Below are 24,118 nucleotides of genomic sequence, written 5' to 3'. Positions count from 1 at the left end.
AGTTATCGGTTCAAACTCGTCGTGTTCCAACTGCTGTGGTAATCGACATTCAGACGCAAATGTTCCCCCTTTTGTAAACTCACTTGGTTCTGTGCTCTCCCATTCCAAAAACTGTAGTCCCGTGTAGATCTAAAGTCACATTTTGATAAAAAGAAAAAAAAAACAGCTGACTAAGATTCAAATTGAATTAGGATACATGTGTGTTGAGATAACAAGATATAGAAACAATGGTGATTAATGTTATTTGAACATTGTATCCGTTTTAAAAGCCTAAACATACCTTCAGAAGAAATATTTTTGCTTGATCTCGACGTGATTTGAACACGCAACCTCCTGATCTGGAGTCAGGCGCGCTACCGTTGCGCCACGAAATCTTGATTTTCGATGTAATTACTATCGTTATATTTTGGGAACTACGGTGTCTTTTATAAAGGAATAGATTCTGATGGTAAGATTGATTATCACACGAACACATTTAGTCTTTTGAAAGAGTCAGTCAGATTAGTCAGGTTATTTTTTTATATTTCCTTGGATCTTTTGATCGCCACAAGCCTTGATTTCCGTAATGAAAGCTAACAAGCTTAGGCATGATAGTCGGCTACAATAGATGGGTTGTCGTCGTGCAATTTGTATCAAGAAGTATACGTGAGGGGCAAGCATCGATGGTGCAGTGGTAGAATGCTCGCCTGCCACGCGGGCGGCCCGGGTTCGATTCCCGGTCGATGCATTTTAATCACCATTGCCCAAGACAGATTGGTAGAATCTACTCTATTGAGTTTAGTTTGCTGATATTCTTGCGCAGTACGTATAAGGACGGTACTTAGTGGTTAGTGGTGGTTGAAGCAATCTCTTTAAGCGGACTCTTTTTTGTTTGCCAGATTGGTTTAGATTACTTAATCTTCCTTTGATCATACCAATTGGCGAATAAACCATTTGTAGGACAGAGAGGTACAAGTTATATCCATCGCCAGACTCTGTGTTTGTATCGTGGAAACCCAAGATAGTTATCGGTTCAAACTCGTCGTGTTCCAACTGCTGTGGTAATCGACATTCAGACGCAAATGTTCCCCCTTTTGTAAACTCACTTGGTTCTGTGCTCTCCCATTCCAAAAACTGTAGTCCCGTGTAGATCTAAAGTCACATTTTGATAAAAAGAAAAAAAAAACAGCTGACTAAGATTCAAATTGAATTAGGATACATGTGTGTTGAGATAACAAGATATAGAAACAATGGTGATTAATGTTATTTGAACATTGTATCCGTTTTAAAAGCCTAAACATACCTTCAGAAGAAATATTTTTGCTTGATCTCGACGTGATTTGAACACGCAACCTCCTGATCTGGAGTCAGGCGCGCTACCGTTGCGCCACGAAATCTTGATTTTCGATGTAATTACTATCGTTATATTTTGGGAACTACGGTGTCTTTTATAAAGGAATAGATTCTGATGGTAAGATTGATTATCACACGAACACATTTAGTCTTTTGAAAGAGTCAGTCAGATTAGTCAGGTTATTTTTTTATATTTCCTTGGATCTTTTGATCGCCACAAGCCTTGATTTCCGTAATGAAAGCTAACAAGCTTAGGCATGATAGTCGGCTACAATAGATGGGTTGTCGTCGTGCAATTTGTATCAAGAAGTATACGTGAGGGCCAAGCATCGATGGTTCAGTGGTAGAATGCTCGCCTGCCACGCGGGCGGCCCGGGTTCGATTCCCGGTCGATGCATTTTAATCACCATTGCCCAAGACAGATTGGTAGAATCTACTCTATTGAGTTTAGTTTGCTGATATTCTTGCGCAGTACGTATAAGGACGGTACTTAGTGGTTAGTGGTGGTTGAAGCAATCTCTTTAAGCGGACTCTTTTTTGTTTGCCAGATTGGTTTAGATTACTTAATCTTCCTTTGATCATACCAATTGGCGAATAAACCATTTGTAGGACAGAGAGGTACAAGTTATATCCATCGCCAGACTCTGTGTTTGTATCGTGGAAACCCAAGATAGTTATCGGTTCAAACTCGTCGTGTTCCAACTGCTGTGGTAATCGACATTCAGACGCAAATGTTCCCCCTTTTGTAAACTCACTTGGTTCTATGCTCTCCCATTCCAAAAACTGTAGTCCCGTGTAGATCTAAAGTCACATTTTGATAAAAAGAAAAAAAAACAGCTGACTAAGATTCAAATTGAATTAGGATACATGTGTGTTGAGATAACAAGATATAGAAACAATGGTGATTAATGTTATTTGAACATTGTATCCGTTTTAAAAGCCTAAACATACCTTCAGAAGAAATATTTTTGCTTGATCTCGACGTGATTTGAACACGCAACCTCCTGATCTGGAGTCAGGCGCGCTACCGTTGCGCCACGAAATCTTGATTTTCGATGTAATTACTATCGTTATATTTTGGGAACTACGGTGTCTTTTATAAAGGAATAGATTCTGATGGTAAGATTGATTATCACACGAACACATTTAGTCTTTTGAAAGAGTCAGTCAGATTAGTCAGGTTATTTTTTTATATTTCCTTGGATCTTTTGATCGCCACAAGCCTTGATTTCCGTAATGAAAGCTAACAAGCTTAGGCATGATAGTCGGCTACAATAGATGGGTTGTCGTCGTGCAATTTGTATCAAGAAGTATACGTGAGGGGCAAGCATCGATGGTTCAGTGGTAGAATGCTCGCCTGCCACGCGGGCGGCCCGGGTTCGATTCCCGGTCGATGCATTTTAATCACCATAGCCCAAGACAGATTGGTAGAATCTACTCTATTGAGTTTAGTTTGCTGATATTCTTGCGCAGTACGTATAAGGACGGTACTTAGTGGTTAGTGGTGGTTGAAGCAATCTCTTTAAGCGGACTCTTTTTTGTTTGCCAGATTGGTTTAGATTACTTAATCTTCCTTTGATCATACCAATTGGCGAATAAACCATTTGTAGGACAGAGAGGTACAAGTTATATCCATCGCCAGACTCTGTGTTTGTATCGTGGAAACCCAAGATAGTTATCGGTTCAAACTCGTCGTGTTCCAACTGCTGTGGTAATCGACATTCAGACGCAAATGTTCCCTCTTTTGTAAACTCACTTGGTTCTATGCTCTCCCATTCCAAAAACTGTAGTCCCGTGTAGATCTAAAGTCACATTTTGATAAAAAGAAAAAAAAACAGCTGACTAAGATTCAAATTGAATTAGGATACATGTGTGTTGAGATAACAAGATATAGAAACAATGGTGATTAATGTTATTTGAACATTGTATCCGTTTTAAAAGCCTAAACATACCTTCAGAAGAAATATTTTTGCTTGATCTCGACGTGATTTGAACACGCAACCTCCTGATCTGGAGTCAGGCGCGCTACCGTTGCGCCACGAAATCTTGATTTTCGATGTAATTACTATTATATCGATTTATATTTTGGGAACTACGGTGTCTTTTATAAAGGAATAGATTCTGATGGTAAGATTGATTATCACACGAACACATTTAGTCTTTTGAAAGAGTCAGTCAGATTAGTCAGGTTATTTTTTTATATTTCCTTGGATCTTTTGATCGCCACAAGCCTTGATTTCCGTAATGAAAGCTAACAAGCTTAGGCATGATAGTCGGCTACAATAGATGGGTTGTCGTCGTGCAATTTGAATCAAGAAGTATACGTGAGGGCCAAGCATCGATGGTTCAGTGGTAGAATGCTCGCCTGCCACGCGGGCGGCCCGGGTTCGATTCCCGGTCGATGCATTTTAATCACCATTGCCCAAGACAGATTGGTAGAATCTACTCTATTGAGTTTAGTTTGCTGATATTCTTGCGCAGTACGTATAAGGACGGTACTTAGTGGTTAGTGGTGGTTGAAGCAATCTCTTTAAGCGGACTCTTTTTTGTTTGCCAGATTGGTTTAGATTACTTAATCTTCCTTTGATCATACCAATTGGCGAATAAACCATTTGTAGGACAGAGAGGTACAAGTTATATCCATCGCCAGACTCTGTGTTTGTATCGTGGAAACCCAAGATAGTTATCGGTTCAAACTCGTCGTGTTCCAACTGCTGTGGTAATCGACATTCAGACGCAAATGTTCCCCCTTTTGTAAACTCACTTGGTTCTATGCTCTCCCATTCCAAAAACTGTAGTCCCGTGTAGATCTAAAGTCACATTTTGATAAAAAGAAAAAAAAACAGCTGACTAAGATTCAAATTGAATTAGGATACATGTGTGTTGAGATAACAAGATATAGAAACAATGGTGATTAATGTTATTTGAACATTGTATCCGTTTTAAAAGCCTAAACATACCTTCAGAAGAAATATTTTTGCTTGATCTCGACGTGATTTGAACACGCAACCTCCTGATCTGGAGTCAGGCGCGCTACCGTTGCGCCACGAAATCTTGATTTTCGATGTAATTACTATCGTTATATTTTGGGAACTACGGTGTCTTTTATAAAGGAATAGATTCTGATGGTAAGATTGATTATCACACGAACACATTTAGTCTTTTGAAAGAGTCAGTCAGATTAGTCAGGTTATTTTTTTATATTTCCTTGGATCTTTTGATCGCCACAAGCCTTGATTTCCGTAATGAAAGCTAACAAGCTTAGGCATGATAGTCGGCTACAATAGATGGGTTGTCGTCGTGCAATTTGTATCAAGAAGTATACGTGAGGGGCAAGCATCGATGGTTCAGTGGTAGAATGCTCGCCTGCCACGCGGGCGGCCCGGGTTCGATTCCCGGTCGATGCATTTTAATCACCATTGCCCAAGACAGATTGGTAGAATCTACTCTATTGAGTTTAGTTTGCTGATATTCTTGCGCAGTACGTATAAGGACGGTACTTAGTGGTTAGTGGTGGTTGAAGCAATCTCTTTAAGCGGACTCTTTTTTGTTTGCCAGATTGGTTTAGATTACTTAATCTTCCTTTGATCATACCAATTGGCGAATAAACCATTTGTAGGACAGAGAGGTACAAGTTATATCCATCGCCAGACTCTGTGTTTGTATCGTGGAAACCCAAGATAGTTATCGGTTCAAACTCGTCGTGTTCCAACTGCTGTGGTAATCGACATTCAGACGCAAATGTTCCCTCTTTTGTAAACTCACTTGGTTCTATGCTCTCCCATTCCAAAAACTGTAGTCCCGTGTAGATCTAAAGTCACATTTTGATAAAAAGAAAAAAAAACAGCTGACTAAGATTCAAATTGAATTAGGATACATGTGTGTTGAGATAACAAGATATAGAAACAATGGTGATTAATGTTATTTGAACATTGTATCCGTTTTAAAAGCCTAAACATACCTTCAGAAGAAATATTTTTGCTTGATCTCGACGTGATTTGAACACGCAACCTCCTGATCTGGAGTCAGGCGCGCTACCGTTGCGCCACGAAATCTTGATTTTCGATGTAATTACTATTATATCGATTTATATTTTGGGAACTACGGTGTCTTTTATAAAGGAATAGATTCTGATGGTAAGATTGATTATCACACGAACACATTTAGTCTTTTGAAAGAGTCAGTCAGATTAGTCAGGTTATTTTTTTATATTTCCTTGGATCTTTTGATCGCCACAAGCCTTGATTTCCGTAATGAAAGCTAACAAGCTTAGGCATGATAGTCGGCTACAATAGATGGGTTGTCGTCGTGCAATTTGTATCAAGAAGTATACGTGAGGGGCAAGCATCGATGGTTCAGTGGTAGAATGCTCGCCTGCCACGCGGGCGGCCCGGGTTCGATTCCCGGTCGATGCATTTTAATCACCATTGCCCAAGACAGATTGGTAGAATCTACTCTATTGAGTTTAGTTTGCTGATATTCTTGCGCAGTACGTATAAGGACGGTACTTAGTGGTTAGTGGTGGTTGAAGCAATCTCTTTAAGCGGACTCTTTTTTGTTTGCCAGATTGGTTTAGATTACTTAATCTTCCTTTGATCATACCAATTGGCGAATAAACCATTTGTAGGACAGAGAGGTACAAGTTATATCCATCGCCAGACTCTGTGTTTGTATCGTGGAAACCCAAGATAGTTATCGGTTCAAACTCGTCTTGTTCCAACTGCTGTGGTAATCGACATTCAGACGCAAATGTTCCCCCTTTTGTAAACTCACTTGGTTCTATGCTCTCCCATTCCAAAAACTGTAGTCTCGTGTAGATCTAAAGTCACATTTTGATAAAAAGAAAAAAAAACAGCTGACTAAGATTCAAATTGAATTAGGATACATGTGTGTTGAGATAACAAGATATAGAAACAATGGTGATTAATGTTATTTGAACATTGTATCCGTTTTAAAAGCCTAAACATACCTTCAGAAGAAATATTTTTGCTTGATCTCGACGTGATTTGAACACGCAACCTCCTGATCTGGAGTCAGGCGCGCTACCGTTGCGCCACGAAATCTTGATTTTCGATGTAATTACTATTATATCGATTTATATTTTGGGAACTACGGTGTCTTTTATAAAGGAATAGATTCTGATGGTAAGATTGATTATCACACGAACACATTTAGTCTTTTGAAAGAGTCAGTCAGATTAGTCAGGTTATTTTTTTATATTTCCTTGGATCTTTTGATCGCCACAAGCCTTGATTTCCGTAATGAAAGCTAACAAGCTTAGGCATGATAGTCGGCTACAATAGATGGGTTGTCGTCGTGCAATTTGTATCAAGAAGTATACGTGAGGGGCAAGCATCGATGGTTCAGTGGTAGAATGCTCGCCTGCCACGCGGGCGGCCCGGGTTCGATTCCCGGTTGATGCATTTTAATCACCATTGCCCAAGACAGATTGGTAGAATCTACTCTATTGAGTTTAGTTTGCTGATATTCTTGCGCAGTACGTATAAGGACGGTACTTAGTGGTTAGTGGTGGTTGAAGCAATCTCTTTAAGCGGACTCTTTTTTGTTTGCCAGAATGGTTTAGATTACTTAATCTTCCTTTGATCATACCAATTGGCGAATAAACCATTTGTAGGACAGAGAGGTACAAGTTATATCCATCGCCAGACTCTGTGTTTGTATCGTGGAAACCCAAGATAGTTATCGGTTCAAACTCGTCGTGTTCCAACTGCTGTGGTAATCGACATTCAGACGCAAATGTGCATTGAATCACCTTTTGTAAACTCACTTGGTTCTATGCTCTCCCATTCCAAAAACTGTAGTCCCGTGTAGATGTAAAGTCACATTTTGATAAAAAGAAAAAAAAAACAGCTGACTAAGATTCAAATTGAATTAGGATACATGTGTGTTGAGATAACAAGATATAGAAACAATGGTGATTAATGTTATTTGAACATTGTATCCGTTTTAAAAGCCTAAACATACCTTCAGAAGAAATATTTTTGCTTGATCTCGACGTGATTTGAACACGCAACCTCCTGATCTGGAGTCAGGCGCGCTACCGTTGCGCCAAGAAATCTTGATATTCGATGTAATTACTATTATATCGATTTATATTTTGGGAACTACGGTGTCTTTTATAAAGGAATAGATTCTGATGGTAAGATTGATTATCACACGAACACATTTAGTCTTTTGAAAGAGTCAGTCAGATTAGTCAGGTTATTTTTTTATATTTCCTTGGATCTTTTGATCGCCACAAGCCTTGATTTCCGTAATGAAAGCTAACAAGCTTAGGCATGATAGTCGGCTACAATAGATGGGTTGTCGTCGTGCAATTTGTATCAAGAAGTATACGTGAGGGGCAAGCATCGATGGTTCAGTGGTAGAATGCTCGCCTGCCACGCGGGCGGCCCGGGTTCGATTCCCGGTCGATGCATTTTAATCACCATTGCCCAAGACAGATTGGTAGAATCTACTCTATTGAGTTTAGTTTGCTGATATTCTTGCGCAGTACGTATAAGGACGGTACTTAGTGGTTAGTGGTGGTTGAAGCAATCTCTTTAAGCGGACTCTTTTTTGTTTGCCAGATTGGTTTAGATTACTTAATCTTCCTTTGATCATACCAATTGGCGAATAAACCATTTGTAGGACAGAGAGGTACAAGTTATATCCATCGCCAGACTCTGTGTTTGTATCGTGGAAACCCAAGATAGTTATCGGTTCAAACTCGTCGTGTTCCAACTGCTGTGGTAATCGACATTCAGACGCAAATGTTCCCCCTTTTGTAAACTCACTTGGTTCTGTGCTCTCCCATTCCAAAAACTGTAGTCCCGTGTAGATCTAAAGTCACATTTTGATAAAAAGAAAAAAAAAACAGCTGACTAAGATTCAAATTGAATTAGGATACATGTGTGTTGAGATAACAAGATATAGAAACAATGGTGATTAATGTTATTTGAACATTGTATCCGTTTTAAAAGCCTAAACATACCTTCAGAAGAAATATTTTTGCTTGATCTCGACGTGATTTGAACACGCAACCTCCTGATCTGGAGTCAGGCGCGCTACCGTTGCGCCACGAAATCTTGATTTTCGATGTAATTACTATCGTTATATTTTGGGAACTACGGTGTCTTTTATAAAGGAATAGATTCTGATGGTAAGATTGATTATCACACGAACACATTTAGTCTTTTGAAAGAGTCAGTCAGATTAGTCAGGTTATTTTTTTATATTTCCTTGGATCTTTTGATCGCCACAAGCCTTGATTTCCGTAATGAAAGCTAACAAGCTTAGGCATGATAGTCGGCTACAATAGATGGGTTGTCGTCGTGCAATTTGTATCAAGAAGTATACGTGAGGGGCAAGCATCGATGGTTCAGTGGTATAATGCTCGCCTGCCACGCGGGCGGCCCGGGTTCGATTCCCGGTCGATGCATTTTAATCACCATTCCCCAAGACAGATTGGTAGAATCTACTCTATTGAGTTTAGTTTGCTGATATTCTTGCGCAGTACGTAAAAGGACGGTACTTAGTGGTTAGTGGTGGTTGAAGCAATCTCTTTAAGCGGACTCTTTTTTGTTTACCAGATTGGTTTAGATTACTTAATCTTCCTTTGATCATACCAATTGGCGAATAAACCATTTGTAGGACAGAGAGGTACAAGTTATATCCATCGCCAGACTCTGTGTTTGTATCGTGGAAACCCAAGATAGTTATCGGTTCAAACTCGTCGTGTTCCAACTGCTGTGGTAATCGACATTCAGACGCAAATGTTCCCCCTTTTGTAAACTCACTTGGTTCTATGCTCTCCCATTCCAAAAACTGTAGTCCCGTGTAGATCTAAAGTCACATTTTGATAAAAAGAAAAAAAAACAGCTGACTAAGATTCAAATTGAATTAGGATACATGTGTGTTGAGATAACAAGATATAGAAACAATGGTGATTAATGTTATTTGAACATTGTATCCGTTTTAAAAGCCTAAACATACCTTCAGAAGAAATATTTTTGCTTGATCTCGACGTGATTTGAACACGCAACCTCCTGATCTGGAGTCAGGCGCGCTACCGTTGCGCCACGAAATCTTGATTTTCGATGTAATTACTATTATATCGATTTATATTTTGGGAACTACGATGTCTTTTATAAAGGAATAGATTCTGATGGTAAGATTGATTATCACACGAACACATTTAGTCTTTTGAAAGAGTCAGTCAGATTAGTCAGGTTATTTTTTTATATTTCCTTGGATCTTTTGATCGCCACAAGCCTTGATTTCCGTAATGAAAGCTAACAAGCTTAGGCATGATAGTCGGCTACAATAGATGGGTTGTCGTCGTGCAATTTGTATCAAGAAGTATACGTGAGGGGCAAGCATCGATGGTTCAGTGGTAGAATGCTCGCCTGCCACGCGGGCGGCCCGGGTTCGATTCCCGGTCGATGCATTTTAATCACCATTGCCCAAGACAGATTGGTAGAATCTACTCTATTGAGTTTAGTTTGCTGATATTCTTGCGCAGTACGTATAAGGACGGTACTTAGTGGTTAGTGGTGGTTGAAGCAATCTCTTTAAGCGGACTCTTTTTTGTTTGCCAGATTGGTTTAGATTACTTAATCTTCCTTTGATCATACCAATTGGCGAATAAACCATTTGTAGGACAGAGAGGTACAAGTTATATCCATCGCCAGACTCTGTGTTTGTATCGTGGAAACCCAAGATAGTTATCGGTTCAAACTCGTCGTGTTCCAACTGCTGTGGTAATCGACATTCAGACGCAAATGTTCCCCCTTTTGTAAACTCACTTGGTTCTGTGCTCTCCCATTCCAAAAACTGTAGTCCCGTGTAGATCTAAAGTCACATTTTGATAAAAAGAAAAAAAAAACAGCTGACTAAGATTCAAATTGAATTAGGATACATGTGTGTTGAGATAACAAGATATAGAAACAATGGTGATTAATGTTATTTGAACATTGTATCCGTTTTAAAAGCCTAAACATACCTTCAGAAGAAATATTTTTTCTTGATCTCGACGTGATTTGAACACGCAACCTCCTGATCTGGAGTCAGGCGCGCTACCGTTGCGCCACGAAATCTTGATTTTCGATGTAATTACTATCGTTATATTTTGGGAACTACGGTGTCTTTTATAAAGGAATAGATTCTGATGGTAAGATTGATTATCACACGAACACATTTAGTCTTTTGAAAGAGTCAGTCAGATTAGTCAGGTTATTTTTTTATATTTCCTTGGATCTTTTGATCGCCACAAGCCTTGATTTCCGTAATGAAAGCTAACAAGCTTAGGCATGATAGTCGGCTACAATAGATGGGTTGTCGTCGTGCAATTTGTATCAAGAAGTATACGTGAGGGGTAAGCATCGATGGTTCAGTGGTAGAATGCTCGCCTGCCACGCGGGCGGCCCGGGTTCGATTCCCGGTCGATGCATTTTAATCACTATTGCCCAAGACAGATTGGTAGAATCTACTCTATTGAGTTTAGTTTGCTGATATTCTTGCGCAGTACGTATAAGGACGGTACTTAGTGGTTAGTGGTGGTTGAAGCAATCTCTTTAAGCGGACTCTTTTTTGTTTGCCAGATTGGTTTAGATTACTTAATCTTCCTTTGATCATACCAATTGGCGAATAAACCATTTGTAGGACAGAGAGGTACAAGTTATATCCATCGCCAGACTCTGTGTTTGTATCGTGGAAACCCAAGATAGTTATCGGTTCAAACTCGTCGTGTTCCAACTGCTGTGGTAATCGACATTCAGACGCAAATGTTCCCCCTTTTGTAAACTCACTTGGTTCTATGCTCTCCCATTCCAAAAACTGTAGTCCCGTGTAGATCTAAAGTCACATTTTGATAAAAAGAAAAAAAAACAGCTGACTAAGATTCAAATTGAATTAGGATACATGTGTGTTGAGATAACAAGATATAGAAACAATGGTGATTAATGTTATTTGAACATTGTATCCGTTTTAAAAGCCTAAACATACCTTCAGAAGAAATATTTTTGCTTGATCTCGACGTGATTTGAACACGCAACCTCCTGATCTGGAGTCAGGCGCGCTACCGTTGCGCCACGAAATCTTTATTTTCGATGTAATTACTATTATATCGATTTATATTTTGGGAACTACGATGTCTTTTATAAAGGAATAGATTCTGATGGTAAGATTGATTATCACACGAACACATTTAGTCTTTTGAAAGAGTCAGTCAGATTAGTCAGGTTATTTTTTTATATTTCCTTGGATCTTTTGATCGCCACAAGCCTTGATTTCCGTAATGAAAGCTAACAAGCTTAGGCATGATAGTCGGCTACAATAGATGGGTTGTCGTCGTGCAATTTGTATCAAGAAGTATACGTGAGGGGCAAGCATCGATGGTTCAGTGGTAGAATGCTCGCCTGCCACGCGGGCGGCCCGGGTTCGATTCCCGGTCGATGCATTTTAATCACCATAGCCCAAGACAGATTGGTAGAATTTACTCTATTGAGTTTAGTTTGCTGATATTCTTGCGCAGTACGTATAAGGACGGTACTTAGTGGTTAGTGGTGGTTGAAGCAATTGCTTTAAGCGGACTCTTTTTTGTTTGCCAGATTGGGTTTAGATTACTTAATCTTCCTTTGATCATACCAATTGGCGAATAAACCATTTGTAGGACAGAGAGGTACAAGTTATATCCATCGCCAGACTCTGTGTTTGTATCGTGGAAACCCAAGATAGTTATCGGTTCAAACTCGTCGTGTTCCAACTGCTGTGGTAATCGACATTCAGACGCAAATGTTCCCCCTTTTGTAAACTCACTTGGTTCTATGCTCTCCCATTCCAAAAACTGTAGTCCCGTGTAGATCTAAAGTCACATTTTGATAAAAAGAAAAAAAAACAGCTGACTAAGATTCAAATTGAATTAGGATACATGTGTGTTGAGATAACAAGATATAGAAACAATGGTGATTAATGTTATTTGAACATTGTATCCGTTTTAAAAGCCTAAACATACCTTCAGAAGAAATATTTTTGCTTGATCTCGACGTGATTTGAACACGCAACCTCCTGATCTGGAGTCAGGCGCGCTACCGTTGCGCCACGAAATCTTGATTTTCGATGTAATTACTATCGTTATATTTTGGGAACTACGGTGTCTTTTATAAAGGAATAGATTCTGATGGTAAGATTGATTATCACACGAACACATTTAGTCTTTTGAAAGAGTCAGTCAGATTAGTCAGGTTATTTTTTTATATTTCCTTGGATCTTTTGATCGCCACAAGCCTTGATTTCCGTAATGAAAGCTAACAAGCTTAGGCATGATATGCGGCTACAATAGATGGGTTGTCGTCGTGCAATTTGTATCAAGAAGTATACGTGAGGGGCAAGCATCGATGGTTCAGTGGTATAATGCTCGCCTGCCACGCGGGCGGCCCGGGTTCGATTCCCGGTCGATGCATTTTAATCACCATTGCCCAAGACAGATTGGTAGAATCTACTCTATTGAGTTTAGTTTGCTGATATTCTTGCGCAGTACGTATAAGAACGGTACTTAGTGGTTAGTGGTGGTTGAAGCAATCTCTTTAAGCGGACTCTTTTTTGTTTGCCAGATTGGTTTAGATTACTTAATCTTCCTTTGATCATACCAATTGGCGAATAAACCATTTGTAGGACAGAGAGGTACAAGTTATATCCATCGCCAGACTCTGTGTTTGTATCGTGGAAACCCAAGATAGTTATCGGTTCAAACTCGTCGTGTTCCAACTGCTGTGGTAATCGACATTCAGACGCAAATGTTCCCCCTTTTGTAAACTCACTTGGTTCTGTGCTCTCCCATTCCAAAAACTGTAGTCCCGTGTAGATCTAAAGTCACATTTTGATAAAAAGAAAAAAAAAACAGCTGACTAAGATTCAAATTGAATTAGGATACATGTGTGTTGAGATAACAAGATATAGAAACAATGGTGATTAATGTTATTTGAACATTGTATCCGTTTTAAAAGCCTAAACATACCTTCAGAAGAAATATTTTTGCTTGATCTCGACGTGATTTGAACACGCAACCTCCTGATCTGGAGTCAGGCGCGCTACCGTTGCGCCACGAAATCTTGATTTTCGATGTAATTACTATCGTTATATTTTGGGAACTACGGTGTCTTTTATAAAGGAATAGATTCTGATGGTAAGATTGATTATCACACGAACACATTTAGTCTTTTGAAAGAGTCAGTCAGATTAGTCAGGTTATTTTTTTATATTTCCTTGGATCTTTTGATCGCCACAAGCCTTGATTTCCGTAATGAAAGCTAACAAGCTTAGGCATGATATGCGGCTACAATAGATGGGTTGTCGTCGTGCAATTTGTATCAAGAAGTATACGTGAGGGCCAAGCATCGATGGTTCAGTGGTAGAATGCTCGCCTGCCACGCGGGCGGCCCGGGTTCGATTCCCGGTCGATGCATTTTAATCACTATTGCCCAAGACAGATTGGTAGAATCTACTCTATTGAGTTTAGTTTGCTGATATTCTTGCGCAGTACGTATAAGGACGGTACTTAGTGGTTAGTGGTGGTTGAAGCAATCTCTTTTATTGAGTTTAGTTTGCTGATATTCTTGCGCAGTACGTATAAGGACGGTACTTAGTGGTTAGTGGTGGTTGAAGCAATCTCTTTAAGCGGACTCTTTTTTGTTTGCCAGATTGGTTTAGATTACTTAATCTTCCTTTGATCATACCAATTGGCGAATAAACCATTTGTAGGACAGAGAGGTACAAGTTATATCCATCGCCAGACTCTGTGTTTGTATCGTGGAAACCCAAGATAGTTATCGGTTCAAACTCGTCGTGTTCCAACTGCTGTGGTAATCGACATTCAGACGCAAATGTTCCCCCTTTTGTAAACTCACTTGGTTCTATGCTCTCCCATTCCAAAAACTGTAGTCCCGTGTAGATCTAAAGTCACATTTTGATAAAAAGAAAAAAAAACAGCTGACTAAGATTCAAATTGAATTAGGATACATGTGTGTTGAGATAACAAGATATAGAAACAATGGTGATTAATGTTATTTGAACATTGTATCCGTTTTAAAAGCCTAAACATACCTTCAGAAGAAATATTTTTGCTTGATCTCGACGTGATTTGAACACGCAACCTCCTGATCTGGAGTCAGGCGCGCTACCGTTGCGCCACGAAATCTTGATTTTCGATGTAATTACTATTATATCGATTTATATTTTGGGAACTACGGTGTCTTTTATAAAGGAATAGATTCTGATGGTAAGATTGATTATCACACGAACACATTTAGTCTTTTGAAAGAGTCAGTCAGATTAGTCAGGTTATTTTTTTATATTTCCTTGGATCTTTTGATCGCCACAAGCCTTGATTTCCGTAATGAAAGCTAACAAGCTTAGGCATGATAGTCGGCTACAATAGATGGGTTGTCGTCGTGCAATTTGTATCAAGAAGTATACGTGAGGGGCAAGCATCGATGGTTCAGTGGTAGAATGCTCGCCTGCCACGCGGGCGGCCCGGGTTCGATTCCCGGTCGATGCATTTTAATCACCATTGCCCAAGACAGATTGGTAGAATCTACTCTATTGAGTTTAGTTTGCTGATATTCTTGCGCAGTACGTATAAGGACGGTACTTAGTGGTTAGTGGTGGTTGAAGCAATCTCTTTAAGCGGACTCTTTTTTGTTTGCCAGATTGGTTTAGATTACTTAATCTTCCTTTGATCATACCAATTGGCGAATAAACCATTTGTAGGACAGAGAGGTACAAGTTATATCCATCGCCAGACTCTGTGTTTGTATCGTGGAAACCCAAGATAGTTATCGGTTCAAACTCGTCGTGTTCCAACTGCTGTGGTAATCGACATTCAGACGCAAATGTTCCCCCTTTTGTAAACTCACTTGGTTCTGTGCTCTCCCATTCCAAAAACTGTAGTCCCGTGTAGATCTAAAGTCACATTTTGATAAAAAGAAAAAAAAAACAGCTGACTAAGATTCAAATTGAATTAGGATACATGTGTGTTGAGATAACAAGATATAGAAACAATGGTGATTAATGTTATTTGAACATTGTATCCGTTTTAAAAGCCTAAACATACCTTCAGAAGAAATATTTTTGCTTGATCTCGACGTGATTTGAACACGCAACCTCCTGATCTGGAGTCAGGCGCGCTACCGTTGCGCCACGAAATCTTGATTTTCGATGTAATTACTATCGTTATATTTTGGGAACTACGGTGTCTTTTATAAAGGAATAGATTCTGATGGTAAGATTGATTATCACACGAACACATTTAGTCTTTTGAAAGAGTCAGTCAGATTAGTCAGGTTATTTTTTTATATTTCCTTGGATCTTTTGATCGCCACAAGCCTTGATTTCCGTAATGAAAGCTAACAAGCTTAGGCATGATAGTCGGCTACAATAGATGGGTTGTCGTCGTGCAATTTGTATCAAGAAGTATACGTGAGGGGCAAGCATCGATGGTTCAGTGGTAGAATGCTCGCCTGCCACGCGGGCGGCCCGGGTTCGATTCCCGGTCGATGCATTTTAATCGCTATTGCCCAAGACAGATTGGTAGAATCTACTCTATTGAGTTTAGTTTGCTGATATTCTTGCGCAGTACGTATAAGGACGGTACTTAGTGGTTAGTGGTGGTTGAAGCAATCTCTTTAAGCGGACTCTTTTTTGTTTGCCAGATTGGTTTAGATTACTTAATCTTCCTTTGATCATACCAATTGGCGAATAAACCATTTGTAGGACAGAGAGGTACAAGTTATATCCATCGCCAGACTCTGTGTTTGTATCGTGGAAACCCAAGATAGTTATCGGTTCAAACTCGTCGTGTTCCAACTGCTGTGGTAATCGACATTCAGACGCAAATGTTCCCCCTTTTGTAAACTCACTTGGTTCTATGCTCTCCCATTCCAAAAACTGTAGTCCCGTGTAGATCTAAAGTCACATTTTGATAAAAAGAAAAAAAAACAGCTGACTAAGATTCAAATTGAATTAGGATACATGTGTGTTGAGATAACAAGATATAGAAACAATGGTGATTAATGTTATTTGAACATTGTATCCGTTTTAAAAGCCTAAACATACCTTCAGAAGAAATATTTTTGCTTGATCTCGACGTGATTTGAACACGCAACCTCCTGATCTGGAGTCAGGCGCGCTACCGTTGCGCCACGAAATCTTGATTTTCGATGTAACTACTATTATATCGATTTATATTTTGGGAACTACGGTGTCTTTTATAAAGGAATAGATTCTGATGGTAAAATTGATTATCACACGAACACATTTAGTCTTTTGAAAGAGTCAGTCAGATTAGTCAGGTTATTTTTTTATATTTCCTTGGATCTTTTGATCGCCACAAGCCTTGATTTCCGTAATGAAAGCTAACAAGCTTAGGCATGATAGTCGGCTACAATAGATGGGTTGTCGTCGTGCAATTTGTATCAAGAAGTATACGTGAGGGGCAAGCATCGATGGTTCAGTGGTAGAATGCTCGCCTGCCACGCGGGCGGCCCGGGTTCGATTCCCGGTCGATGCATTTTAATCACCATTGCCCAAGACAGATTGGTAGAATCTACTCTATTGAGTTTAGTTTGCTGATATTCTTGCGCAGTACGTATAAGGACGGTACTTAGTGGTTAGTGGTGGTTGAAGCAATCTCTTTAAGCGGACTCTTTTTTGTTTGCCAGATTGGTTTAGATTACTTAATCTTCCTTTGATCATACCAATTGGCGAATAAACCATTTGTAGGACAGAGAGGTACAAGTTATATCCATCGCCAGACTCTGTGTTTGTATCGTGGAAACCCAAGATAGTTATCGGTTCAAACTCGTCGTGTTCCAACTGCTGTGGTAATCGACATTCAGACGCAAATGTTCCCCCTTTTGTAAACTCACTTGGTTCTATGCTCTCCCATTCCAAAAACTGTAGTCCCGTGTAGATCTAAAGTCACATTTTGATAAAAAGAAAAAAAAACAGCTGACTAAGATTCAAATTGAATTAGGATACATGTGTGTTGAGATAACAAGATATAGAAACAATGGTGATTAATGTTATTTGAACATTGTATCCGTTTTAAAAGCCTAAACATACCTTCAGAAGAAATATTTTTGCTTGATCTCGACGTGATTTGAACACGCAACCTCCTGATCTGGAGTCAGGCGCGCTACCGTTGCGCCACGAAATCTTGATTTTCGATGTAATTACTATTATATCGATTTATATTTTGGGAACTACGGTGTCTTTTATAAAGGAATAGATTCTGATGGTAAGATTGATTATCACACGAACACATTTAGTCTTTTGAAAGAGTCAGTCAGATTAGTCAGGTTATTTTTTTATATTTCCTTGGATCTTTTGATCGCCACAAGCCTTGATTTCCGTAATGAAAGCTAACAAGCTTAGGCATGATAGTCGGCTACAATAGATGGGTTGTCGTCGTGCAATTTGTATCAAGAAGTATACGTGAGGGGCAAGCATCGATGGTTCAGTGGTAGAATGCTCGCCTGCCACGCGGGCGGCCCGGGTTCGATTCCCGGTCGATGCATTTTAATCACCATTGCCCAAGACAGATTGGTAGAATCTACTCTATTGAGTTTAGTTTGCTGATATTCTTGCGCAGTACGTATAAGGACGGTACTTAGTGGTTAGTGGTGGTTGAAGCAATCTCTTTAAGCGGACTCTTTTTTGTTTGCCAGATTGGTTTAGATTACTTAATCTTCCTTTGATCATACCAATTGGCGAATAAACCATTTGTAGGACAGAGAGGTACAAGTTATATCCATCGCCAGACTCTGTGTTTGTATCGTGGAAACCCAAGATAGTTATCGGTTCAAACTCGTCGTGTTCCAACTGCTGTGGTAATCGACATTCAGACGCAAATGTTCCCCCTTTTGTAAACTCACTTGGTTCTATGCTCTCCCATTCCAAAAACTGTAGTCCCGTGTAGATCTAAAGTCACATTTTGATAAAAAGAAAAAAAAACAGCTGACTAAGATTCAAATTGAATTAGGATACATGTGTGTTGAGATAACAAGATATAGAAACAATGGTGATTAATGTTATTTGAACATTGTATCCGTTTTAAAAGCCTAAACATACCTTCAGAAGAAATATTTTTGCTTGATTTCGACGTGATTTGAACACGCAACCTCCTGATCTGGAGTCAGGCGCGCTACCGTTGCGCCACGAAATCTTGATTTTCGATGTAATTACTATTATATCGATTTATATTTTGGGAACTACGGTGTCTTTTATAAAGGAATAGATTCTGATGGTAAGATTGATTATCACACGAACACATTTAGTCTTTTGAAAGAGTCAGTCAGATTAGTCAGGTTATTTTTTTATATTTCCTTGGATCTTTTGATCGCCACAAGCCTTGATTTCCGTAATGAAAGCTAACAAGCTTAGGCATGATAGTCGGCTACAATAGATGGGTTGTCGTCGTGCAATTTGTATCAAGAAGTATACGTGAGGGGCAAGCATCGATGGTTTAGTGGTAGAATGCTCGCCTGCCACGCGGGCGGCCCGGGTTCGATTCCCGGTCGATGCATTTTAATCACCATTGCCCAAGACAGATTGGTAGAATCTACTCTATTGAGTTTAGTTTGCTGATATTCTTGCGCAGTACGTATAAGGACGGTACTTAGTGGTTAGTGGTGGTTGAAGCAATCTCTTTAAGCGGACTCTTTTTTGTTTGCCAGATTGGTTTAGATTACTTAATCTTCCTTTGATCATACCAATTGGCGAATAAACCATTTGTAGGACAGAGAGGTACAAGTTATATCCATCGCCAGACTGTGTGTTTGTATCGAGGAAACGAAATGGAAACCCGAACAATGGGTTCCAGAGGAGCAGAAGTGAAGAAAACTTTCAGAGCAAGAACAACTACTAAAGAAAAACTTAAAAACATCAAAGAAAGTATCATGTAAATACACAATATTCATAAATACAAGTTATTCCACGTATAGAAATCGGAATAGATAATTAGTAGACACTGGCGCATCAGTGAGTGCAATGTCCTAATATTTTTCCTCTAGTTTACCAAAAGATATAGTTACAAATGAAGTAGAATGTCAAGACGAAAAACTTCATAGTATTTGTGTACGGGAAATGAAAATTTCAAGATTATATGAGATACCGATCAGTGTAGATTCGAAAACAAACACAATCAAACAACAATTTTACGTGATACCAAATCTAACAAAAACGTGTTTATTAGGAATGGACTTTATCAAAACAAATTCTGTTATATTAAAAGGTATAGCTAGAAAACTTTCATACATTATAAACAAGAAAATAATTCTAATTGAAAGATGAATTAAAAAAAATAGACAGTATAAATTAACGCTGAAAGGTGTAAAAAAATCAGTAAATGAAGAAGCCGACCCATTTACAATAGAAGATACAAGTCTCAAGATACACAGAGAAAAAAACTAAAATGATAACGCCCACATAACGCTCCTATCCACCTTGCTAAAAAGAAAGGAGGAGGACACCGATTTTGTATGGATTTTTGCCAATTAAATTCGTTAACGACAAAAGATAAATTCCACTTCCAAGAATTGACGACACGATAAACTACTAGTATTGATCACAATTTTTCTCAACACTCGACCTGATAAGAATCCAGATTTCAATAGTTATTTCATCCAAATAGTTATTTTCATGAAGTTTATTCTTTATCAGTTTGGATAAGTTCGTTGACTTTGTTTTCTGGATCAATGAAATTACGACGTCAGTCAGCAGTAGTCAGTGTGGGAAACAGAGTTGACCTTGAAATGATTCAGCAGATTTTTGGACAAAATTAAATCCATTGTGCAAGTTATTAGCATTTACAAGGACAAAAAGACATCTAGTCCATTCTTCAGAAGGCCTACCCTTTTGTGACGGCAGTCTCTGCTGGAGGTGTTTTCATAGTTATATCGATTTATTCAAAGTGTTCTGCTGTTTTGCTGGACTGTTGTAAATTCAAATCGTAAAAATATGAACAATTTTTGACATCTGAATGAAATACAACAATGATGCAATGAAATCATTGCAACTGGGATGAGGCAAAGCCTTCGATTCAATTGATATTGATTTGGTTTTAGCACATTGATTACATATCTACCATTGATTACGATATTTAGTTTGAATGTCTTGTTTTTTAATTGAATAATGTCAGAAAGAGAAAGGCTTTGTCAGTATTTAAATTATTTTGTTATTTTTCACAGAAAAGTGTTTTAATGAAGCCAAGATCTTGTGCCATAGTTTCCACCCCTTTTTTTATTTTGTCGTCATTCAGGGCTTGCAACAAACAAAACACGACAAAAAAAAAGAAAACTCGTGTGCCAATTTCCAGTTTTCAGCAGATTTTTTTATGCACAGGCGGACATTTGTGATTTTGTGTTTAAAAAGATAAAAGAGTTCAGTCCAGATTTTTCTTCTATGCAATTTTTTTTATTTCCATGCATTTGCATAGCTTTCCATTTCATCTAATGTTAAATTTTTTTTAAGGAATGGCTTTTATCACTGAAGAGTCAGATAAAGAATGTTATCAACAAATATCAAACTTAGCCCTTCTTATGTCCGAAGGAATATTTGGAGTTGCGGTTATTGGTGTCGGAAGATCATACTCTGGCCTCTAATGCAGTTCTACTTACGAGAGCGTTGGAATTGGACTTCCAACGGTAAGTCTCCCCATTTTTTGTTTTAAATTAAAAAAAAATGCTTAAATTTTTTATTTTTTCCTTAAGTAGGGTCACATGATGACACAAAGTCGTCTACCAGTCGTCCACTTGATGAGGACGAGTCCCCTGACGATCCCAGTCCTCCGGACGCGGCTGCTACTGCTAAAGGTTGTGACCGCTGTCGCTACCACAGTCACACTACTGAAGCATCCGTGCCAGCCACAAACCAATTAACACCAAGAAACTCTCGGCGAGATCATCATTACGAAGAAAACAGCCCCCACTACAAGGCCAATAGTGTGTCGGGAGAAGGTCGATTGACGACCAATTTCCGTCAATGGATCTCGCGCCGCAGGTGCAGGAGGATAATTCACAATGGGGAAAGAAAATTATCGCCTTCCTAATCCCCCCCTCTCCAAAAAAAATTTATTTTCAATTCAAAATTTGATTGATTGATGGTTTTTCTTGAAGTAGCCGAAAAAATCCGGAATCAACAAGAACAACTGGCCGGCAGTCATTGCTAAAAATTTGTCGTTAATGGATCAGCAAGAAGGATTCTAGAAGAGAAATCCGATTCTCTTCTTGGCAAATTCCTCCGAAATTCTCTTCGTCTCTCTTCTTTAATCCAGATACGTTCCACTATCCTAATACTATGTAAATTGAATTCATTTCAAATACAATTCAATATTCGCTGTTTCAAGCTGCCGAACAACTGCAGAAACAACATGAGTCATCAGTCGTTTCGTCTAACCTAACTTACTTTAGCTATGCTAAAAATTCGTCCAGTTCGTCGTTAATGGATCCCCAATAAGCAGTCCTACTACCAGACTTGAAATATCAATTTGCTTGATAATCTGGACCACATTCTCAGAATCGACATCTTCTGATCTGGAAGCGGGTATTGGCAAATTGAGATCGAAAAAGCTAGACGACAAACCTAAAACAGCCTTCTCAACAAAAAGATGGATACTATTAATTTAATAGAATGCCATTCGGTCTAACAAACGCACCTGCTACTTTCCAGCGTTTTATTCAAGAAATCTTAAAATCAGTAATTAGGAAATTTGCGTTAGTAATACCTTGACGACGTAATCATATATCCAACCACTATAGAGATCTGAAGCATGTTAAACATATAGACCAAGTATTAGCAGGGTGTCCTCTCATAACATGTCTCGCTTTTTCAAGAGTTTCAGACTAAAAAGATGAATTCCCTGACTTTGGCTAACGCAGAATATCACAAAATAATTAAGTGACTAGCAATTTCTGTATTGCATTTTTAAAACATGAACTTAACTAGGTTAAAGGGTCTTTATTTCCACTTTAATTTTAAATGAGACAGGTGACTCGATTAGTTTTGGGATGACTCGAGAAGGCTGAAATAAAATCTACATGTGCGATAACTGCGTTTCAAGTAGTCTTCTTTCCATTGATAATTGTTCCAAGTCTAGCTCCGTGAATTTCTTTTCTTTTTTATTTCTTTTAACTTCGCAACCAACGACTTTCTTTTCCGCTATTTTGTAGAATAACTGGCCTCTTGCCTCTTCTTGTTCTCTTCAAAAGCCTACCGATAGCGGAAAGTAGACATGCCGTCATCATCTTCTTTTAAACCGGAACGTCCAGTACTCTACCATAAAAATTGGTGGTTTCGCTAATTCTTCATAGATTAACAAGGGGCTCTTCATGAAGATTTTAAAAGAGAAAAGTTTCCTTGACAGAAAAAAACAACAACTTTCGACTTGAGCCCGCCCGTGGCTATATCAAGTGGTCGTAATCCATTGTTGGATTTTTAGGTAACAAAACACTTTGCAGGTATGTGGATTTACGATCTGGTGGTTAACTTGTTGGTTTTCGGACCATCTTGACAATAAGTGGTCGTAATCCAATCTTGTCCTTTTTTGGACCGTTGGGAATGCTGTTAGTAGAAAACCGAAAGAGGTGTAAGTTAACTAAATGTCAAGATTTCGTTTGGCTCATGGCTTATATTGTTTTATTACTCTTGATTGTTGGGCTTTTTTTAGGCATGGACACCAATCACACATTAAACTAGGAACAAGGCTGGTCCAGTGAAGATTTTGTGAGCAAGGTCCACGCTACACATCAAAGTAGGCGAAATAAAATCGTCGGACGAAGGTATAGTCTTAGATAATGCTAAGTTGCAATAATGGCAACTGTTCAGCACGACAGAAGAAAAGTAAGACTGACCCACAAGATTATTTGGAAGAAGAGGGAATATTAATCCAATACAAATATAAAATGTACAAATAAAAAAGCAATAATTACAGCAGTATCGCACTACATTTTGCAACCCATAATACAGGGTCTACACTGCAATTTCATATTTGTAGTTGTTGAAAAAATTGCGAAAAAATGATTGCAAGCCGGAAGTCCCAAAAAGGCTGGTTGACCCGGTTCATTCACAATGACAAATCTGAGTGCATAAGTAACTCCTTTTCGCACCACCCGGCCTCTGTAAACTCCAAGTACGTCTAAATATCCACGCACCGCCGGCCGATAACGCAGCAAAAGCAGGAGCGGCCCCATTCTTGGTTTGGTTGCTATTTTTTTAGTTGCCTCGTCATTCGGCTAAGGCAAAGATTATCTACGCTACGGTCCCCTCTTGTCATCCGCCCGATTTCGAATTCATCCGCTCTTACCAAAGGAAATTGACAACTTTCTCCAAGTTTCAAGCTTCGAGCTTCTTTTCTTCTTTCAAAATATCATGCTTTGCACTGCAAACATTTCCTTCGATTCCTTCATTCACGACCTTCATATCATTCGCATGAATTGCTGTCACCTTCGATCAAACGTCACGTCCCATGACATGGGGTCCGGTGAGCCAACCGGTTCAACCACCCGGCCTCTGTAAACTCCAAGTACGTCTAAATATCCACGCACCGCCGGCCGATAACGCAGCAAAAGCAGGAGCTGCCCCATTCTCGGTTTGGTTGCTATTTTTTTAGTTGCCTCGTCATTCGGCTAAGGCAAAGATTATCTACGCTACGGTCCCCTCTTGTCATCCGCCCGATTTGGAATTCCTCCGCTCTTACCAAAGGAAATTGACAACTTTCTCCAAGTTTCAAGCT

The 24,118-nt window shown here is 39.1% G+C and overlaps 35 non-coding genes across 35 annotated transcripts; 16 read left to right on the top strand and 19 right to left on the bottom strand.

The window, feature by feature from the left end:
* Positions 1 to 302: 302 nt before the first annotated feature.
* Trnaw-cca lies at positions 303 to 374 on the bottom strand. Its single transcript has one exon. It is a non-coding gene; the product is annotated as a tRNA-Trp (tRNA).
* Positions 375 to 1,304: 930 nt separating this feature from the next.
* Trnaw-cca lies at positions 1,305 to 1,376 on the bottom strand. The gene has a single exon. It is a non-coding gene; the product is annotated as a tRNA-Trp (tRNA).
* Positions 1,377 to 1,658: 282 nt separating this feature from the next.
* Positions 1,659 to 1,729, top strand: Trnag-gcc. Its single transcript has one exon. It is a non-coding gene; the product is annotated as a tRNA-Gly (tRNA).
* Positions 1,730 to 2,305: 576 nt separating this feature from the next.
* Positions 2,306 to 2,377, bottom strand: Trnaw-cca. The gene has a single exon. It is a non-coding gene; the product is annotated as a tRNA-Trp (tRNA).
* A 282-nt stretch (positions 2,378 to 2,659) lies between these two features.
* Positions 2,660 to 2,730, top strand: Trnag-gcc. Its single transcript has one exon. It is a non-coding gene; the product is annotated as a tRNA-Gly (tRNA).
* Positions 2,731 to 3,306: 576 nt separating this feature from the next.
* On the bottom strand, positions 3,307 to 3,378 carry Trnaw-cca. Its single transcript has one exon. It is a non-coding gene; the product is annotated as a tRNA-Trp (tRNA).
* A 289-nt stretch (positions 3,379 to 3,667) lies between these two features.
* Positions 3,668 to 3,738, top strand: Trnag-gcc. The gene has a single exon. It is a non-coding gene; the product is annotated as a tRNA-Gly (tRNA).
* A 576-nt stretch (positions 3,739 to 4,314) lies between these two features.
* On the bottom strand, positions 4,315 to 4,386 carry Trnaw-cca. The gene has a single exon. It is a non-coding gene; the product is annotated as a tRNA-Trp (tRNA).
* A 282-nt stretch (positions 4,387 to 4,668) lies between these two features.
* Positions 4,669 to 4,739, top strand: Trnag-gcc. Its single transcript has one exon. It is a non-coding gene; the product is annotated as a tRNA-Gly (tRNA).
* Positions 4,740 to 5,315: 576 nt separating this feature from the next.
* On the bottom strand, positions 5,316 to 5,387 carry Trnaw-cca. The gene has a single exon. It is a non-coding gene; the product is annotated as a tRNA-Trp (tRNA).
* Positions 5,388 to 5,676: 289 nt separating this feature from the next.
* Positions 5,677 to 5,747, top strand: Trnag-gcc. The gene has a single exon. It is a non-coding gene; the product is annotated as a tRNA-Gly (tRNA).
* Positions 5,748 to 6,323: 576 nt separating this feature from the next.
* Positions 6,324 to 6,395, bottom strand: Trnaw-cca. Its single transcript has one exon. It is a non-coding gene; the product is annotated as a tRNA-Trp (tRNA).
* Positions 6,396 to 6,684: 289 nt separating this feature from the next.
* Positions 6,685 to 6,755, top strand: Trnag-gcc. The gene has a single exon. It is a non-coding gene; the product is annotated as a tRNA-Gly (tRNA).
* Positions 6,756 to 7,339: 584 nt separating this feature from the next.
* On the bottom strand, positions 7,340 to 7,411 carry Trnaw-cca. The gene has a single exon. It is a non-coding gene; the product is annotated as a tRNA-Trp (tRNA).
* Positions 7,412 to 7,700: 289 nt separating this feature from the next.
* On the top strand, positions 7,701 to 7,771 carry Trnag-gcc. Its single transcript has one exon. It is a non-coding gene; the product is annotated as a tRNA-Gly (tRNA).
* A 577-nt stretch (positions 7,772 to 8,348) lies between these two features.
* Positions 8,349 to 8,420, bottom strand: Trnaw-cca. The gene has a single exon. It is a non-coding gene; the product is annotated as a tRNA-Trp (tRNA).
* Positions 8,421 to 9,349: 929 nt separating this feature from the next.
* On the bottom strand, positions 9,350 to 9,421 carry Trnaw-cca. The gene has a single exon. It is a non-coding gene; the product is annotated as a tRNA-Trp (tRNA).
* A 289-nt stretch (positions 9,422 to 9,710) lies between these two features.
* Positions 9,711 to 9,781, top strand: Trnag-gcc. Its single transcript has one exon. It is a non-coding gene; the product is annotated as a tRNA-Gly (tRNA).
* A 577-nt stretch (positions 9,782 to 10,358) lies between these two features.
* Trnaw-cca lies at positions 10,359 to 10,430 on the bottom strand. The gene has a single exon. It is a non-coding gene; the product is annotated as a tRNA-Trp (tRNA).
* A 282-nt stretch (positions 10,431 to 10,712) lies between these two features.
* Trnag-gcc lies at positions 10,713 to 10,783 on the top strand. Its single transcript has one exon. It is a non-coding gene; the product is annotated as a tRNA-Gly (tRNA).
* A 576-nt stretch (positions 10,784 to 11,359) lies between these two features.
* Positions 11,360 to 11,431, bottom strand: Trnaw-cca. Its single transcript has one exon. It is a non-coding gene; the product is annotated as a tRNA-Trp (tRNA).
* Positions 11,432 to 11,720: 289 nt separating this feature from the next.
* Trnag-gcc lies at positions 11,721 to 11,791 on the top strand. Its single transcript has one exon. It is a non-coding gene; the product is annotated as a tRNA-Gly (tRNA).
* A 577-nt stretch (positions 11,792 to 12,368) lies between these two features.
* Trnaw-cca lies at positions 12,369 to 12,440 on the bottom strand. The gene has a single exon. It is a non-coding gene; the product is annotated as a tRNA-Trp (tRNA).
* Positions 12,441 to 13,370: 930 nt separating this feature from the next.
* On the bottom strand, positions 13,371 to 13,442 carry Trnaw-cca. Its single transcript has one exon. It is a non-coding gene; the product is annotated as a tRNA-Trp (tRNA).
* Positions 13,443 to 13,724: 282 nt separating this feature from the next.
* Trnag-gcc lies at positions 13,725 to 13,795 on the top strand. The gene has a single exon. It is a non-coding gene; the product is annotated as a tRNA-Gly (tRNA).
* Positions 13,796 to 14,455: 660 nt separating this feature from the next.
* Positions 14,456 to 14,527, bottom strand: Trnaw-cca. The gene has a single exon. It is a non-coding gene; the product is annotated as a tRNA-Trp (tRNA).
* Positions 14,528 to 14,816: 289 nt separating this feature from the next.
* On the top strand, positions 14,817 to 14,887 carry Trnag-gcc. Its single transcript has one exon. It is a non-coding gene; the product is annotated as a tRNA-Gly (tRNA).
* Positions 14,888 to 15,464: 577 nt separating this feature from the next.
* Positions 15,465 to 15,536, bottom strand: Trnaw-cca. Its single transcript has one exon. It is a non-coding gene; the product is annotated as a tRNA-Trp (tRNA).
* Positions 15,537 to 15,818: 282 nt separating this feature from the next.
* Trnag-gcc lies at positions 15,819 to 15,889 on the top strand. The gene has a single exon. It is a non-coding gene; the product is annotated as a tRNA-Gly (tRNA).
* Positions 15,890 to 16,465: 576 nt separating this feature from the next.
* Trnaw-cca lies at positions 16,466 to 16,537 on the bottom strand. Its single transcript has one exon. It is a non-coding gene; the product is annotated as a tRNA-Trp (tRNA).
* Positions 16,538 to 16,826: 289 nt separating this feature from the next.
* Positions 16,827 to 16,897, top strand: Trnag-gcc. Its single transcript has one exon. It is a non-coding gene; the product is annotated as a tRNA-Gly (tRNA).
* Positions 16,898 to 17,473: 576 nt separating this feature from the next.
* Positions 17,474 to 17,545, bottom strand: Trnaw-cca. The gene has a single exon. It is a non-coding gene; the product is annotated as a tRNA-Trp (tRNA).
* A 289-nt stretch (positions 17,546 to 17,834) lies between these two features.
* On the top strand, positions 17,835 to 17,905 carry Trnag-gcc. The gene has a single exon. It is a non-coding gene; the product is annotated as a tRNA-Gly (tRNA).
* A 576-nt stretch (positions 17,906 to 18,481) lies between these two features.
* On the bottom strand, positions 18,482 to 18,553 carry Trnaw-cca. The gene has a single exon. It is a non-coding gene; the product is annotated as a tRNA-Trp (tRNA).
* Positions 18,554 to 18,842: 289 nt separating this feature from the next.
* Positions 18,843 to 18,913, top strand: Trnag-gcc. The gene has a single exon. It is a non-coding gene; the product is annotated as a tRNA-Gly (tRNA).
* The last annotated feature ends 5,205 nt before the right edge of the window (positions 18,914 to 24,118 follow it).

This window comes from Daphnia pulicaria, chromosome 4, assembly GCF_021234035.1.
Source record: "Daphnia pulicaria isolate SC F1-1A chromosome 4, SC_F0-13Bv2, whole genome shotgun sequence".
Lineage (NCBI taxonomy): Eukaryota > Metazoa > Arthropoda > Branchiopoda > Diplostraca > Daphniidae > Daphnia > Daphnia pulicaria.
The sequence above is the reverse complement of the archived record's forward strand: the minus strand, read 5'-3'. Positions and strand labels throughout refer to the sequence as shown.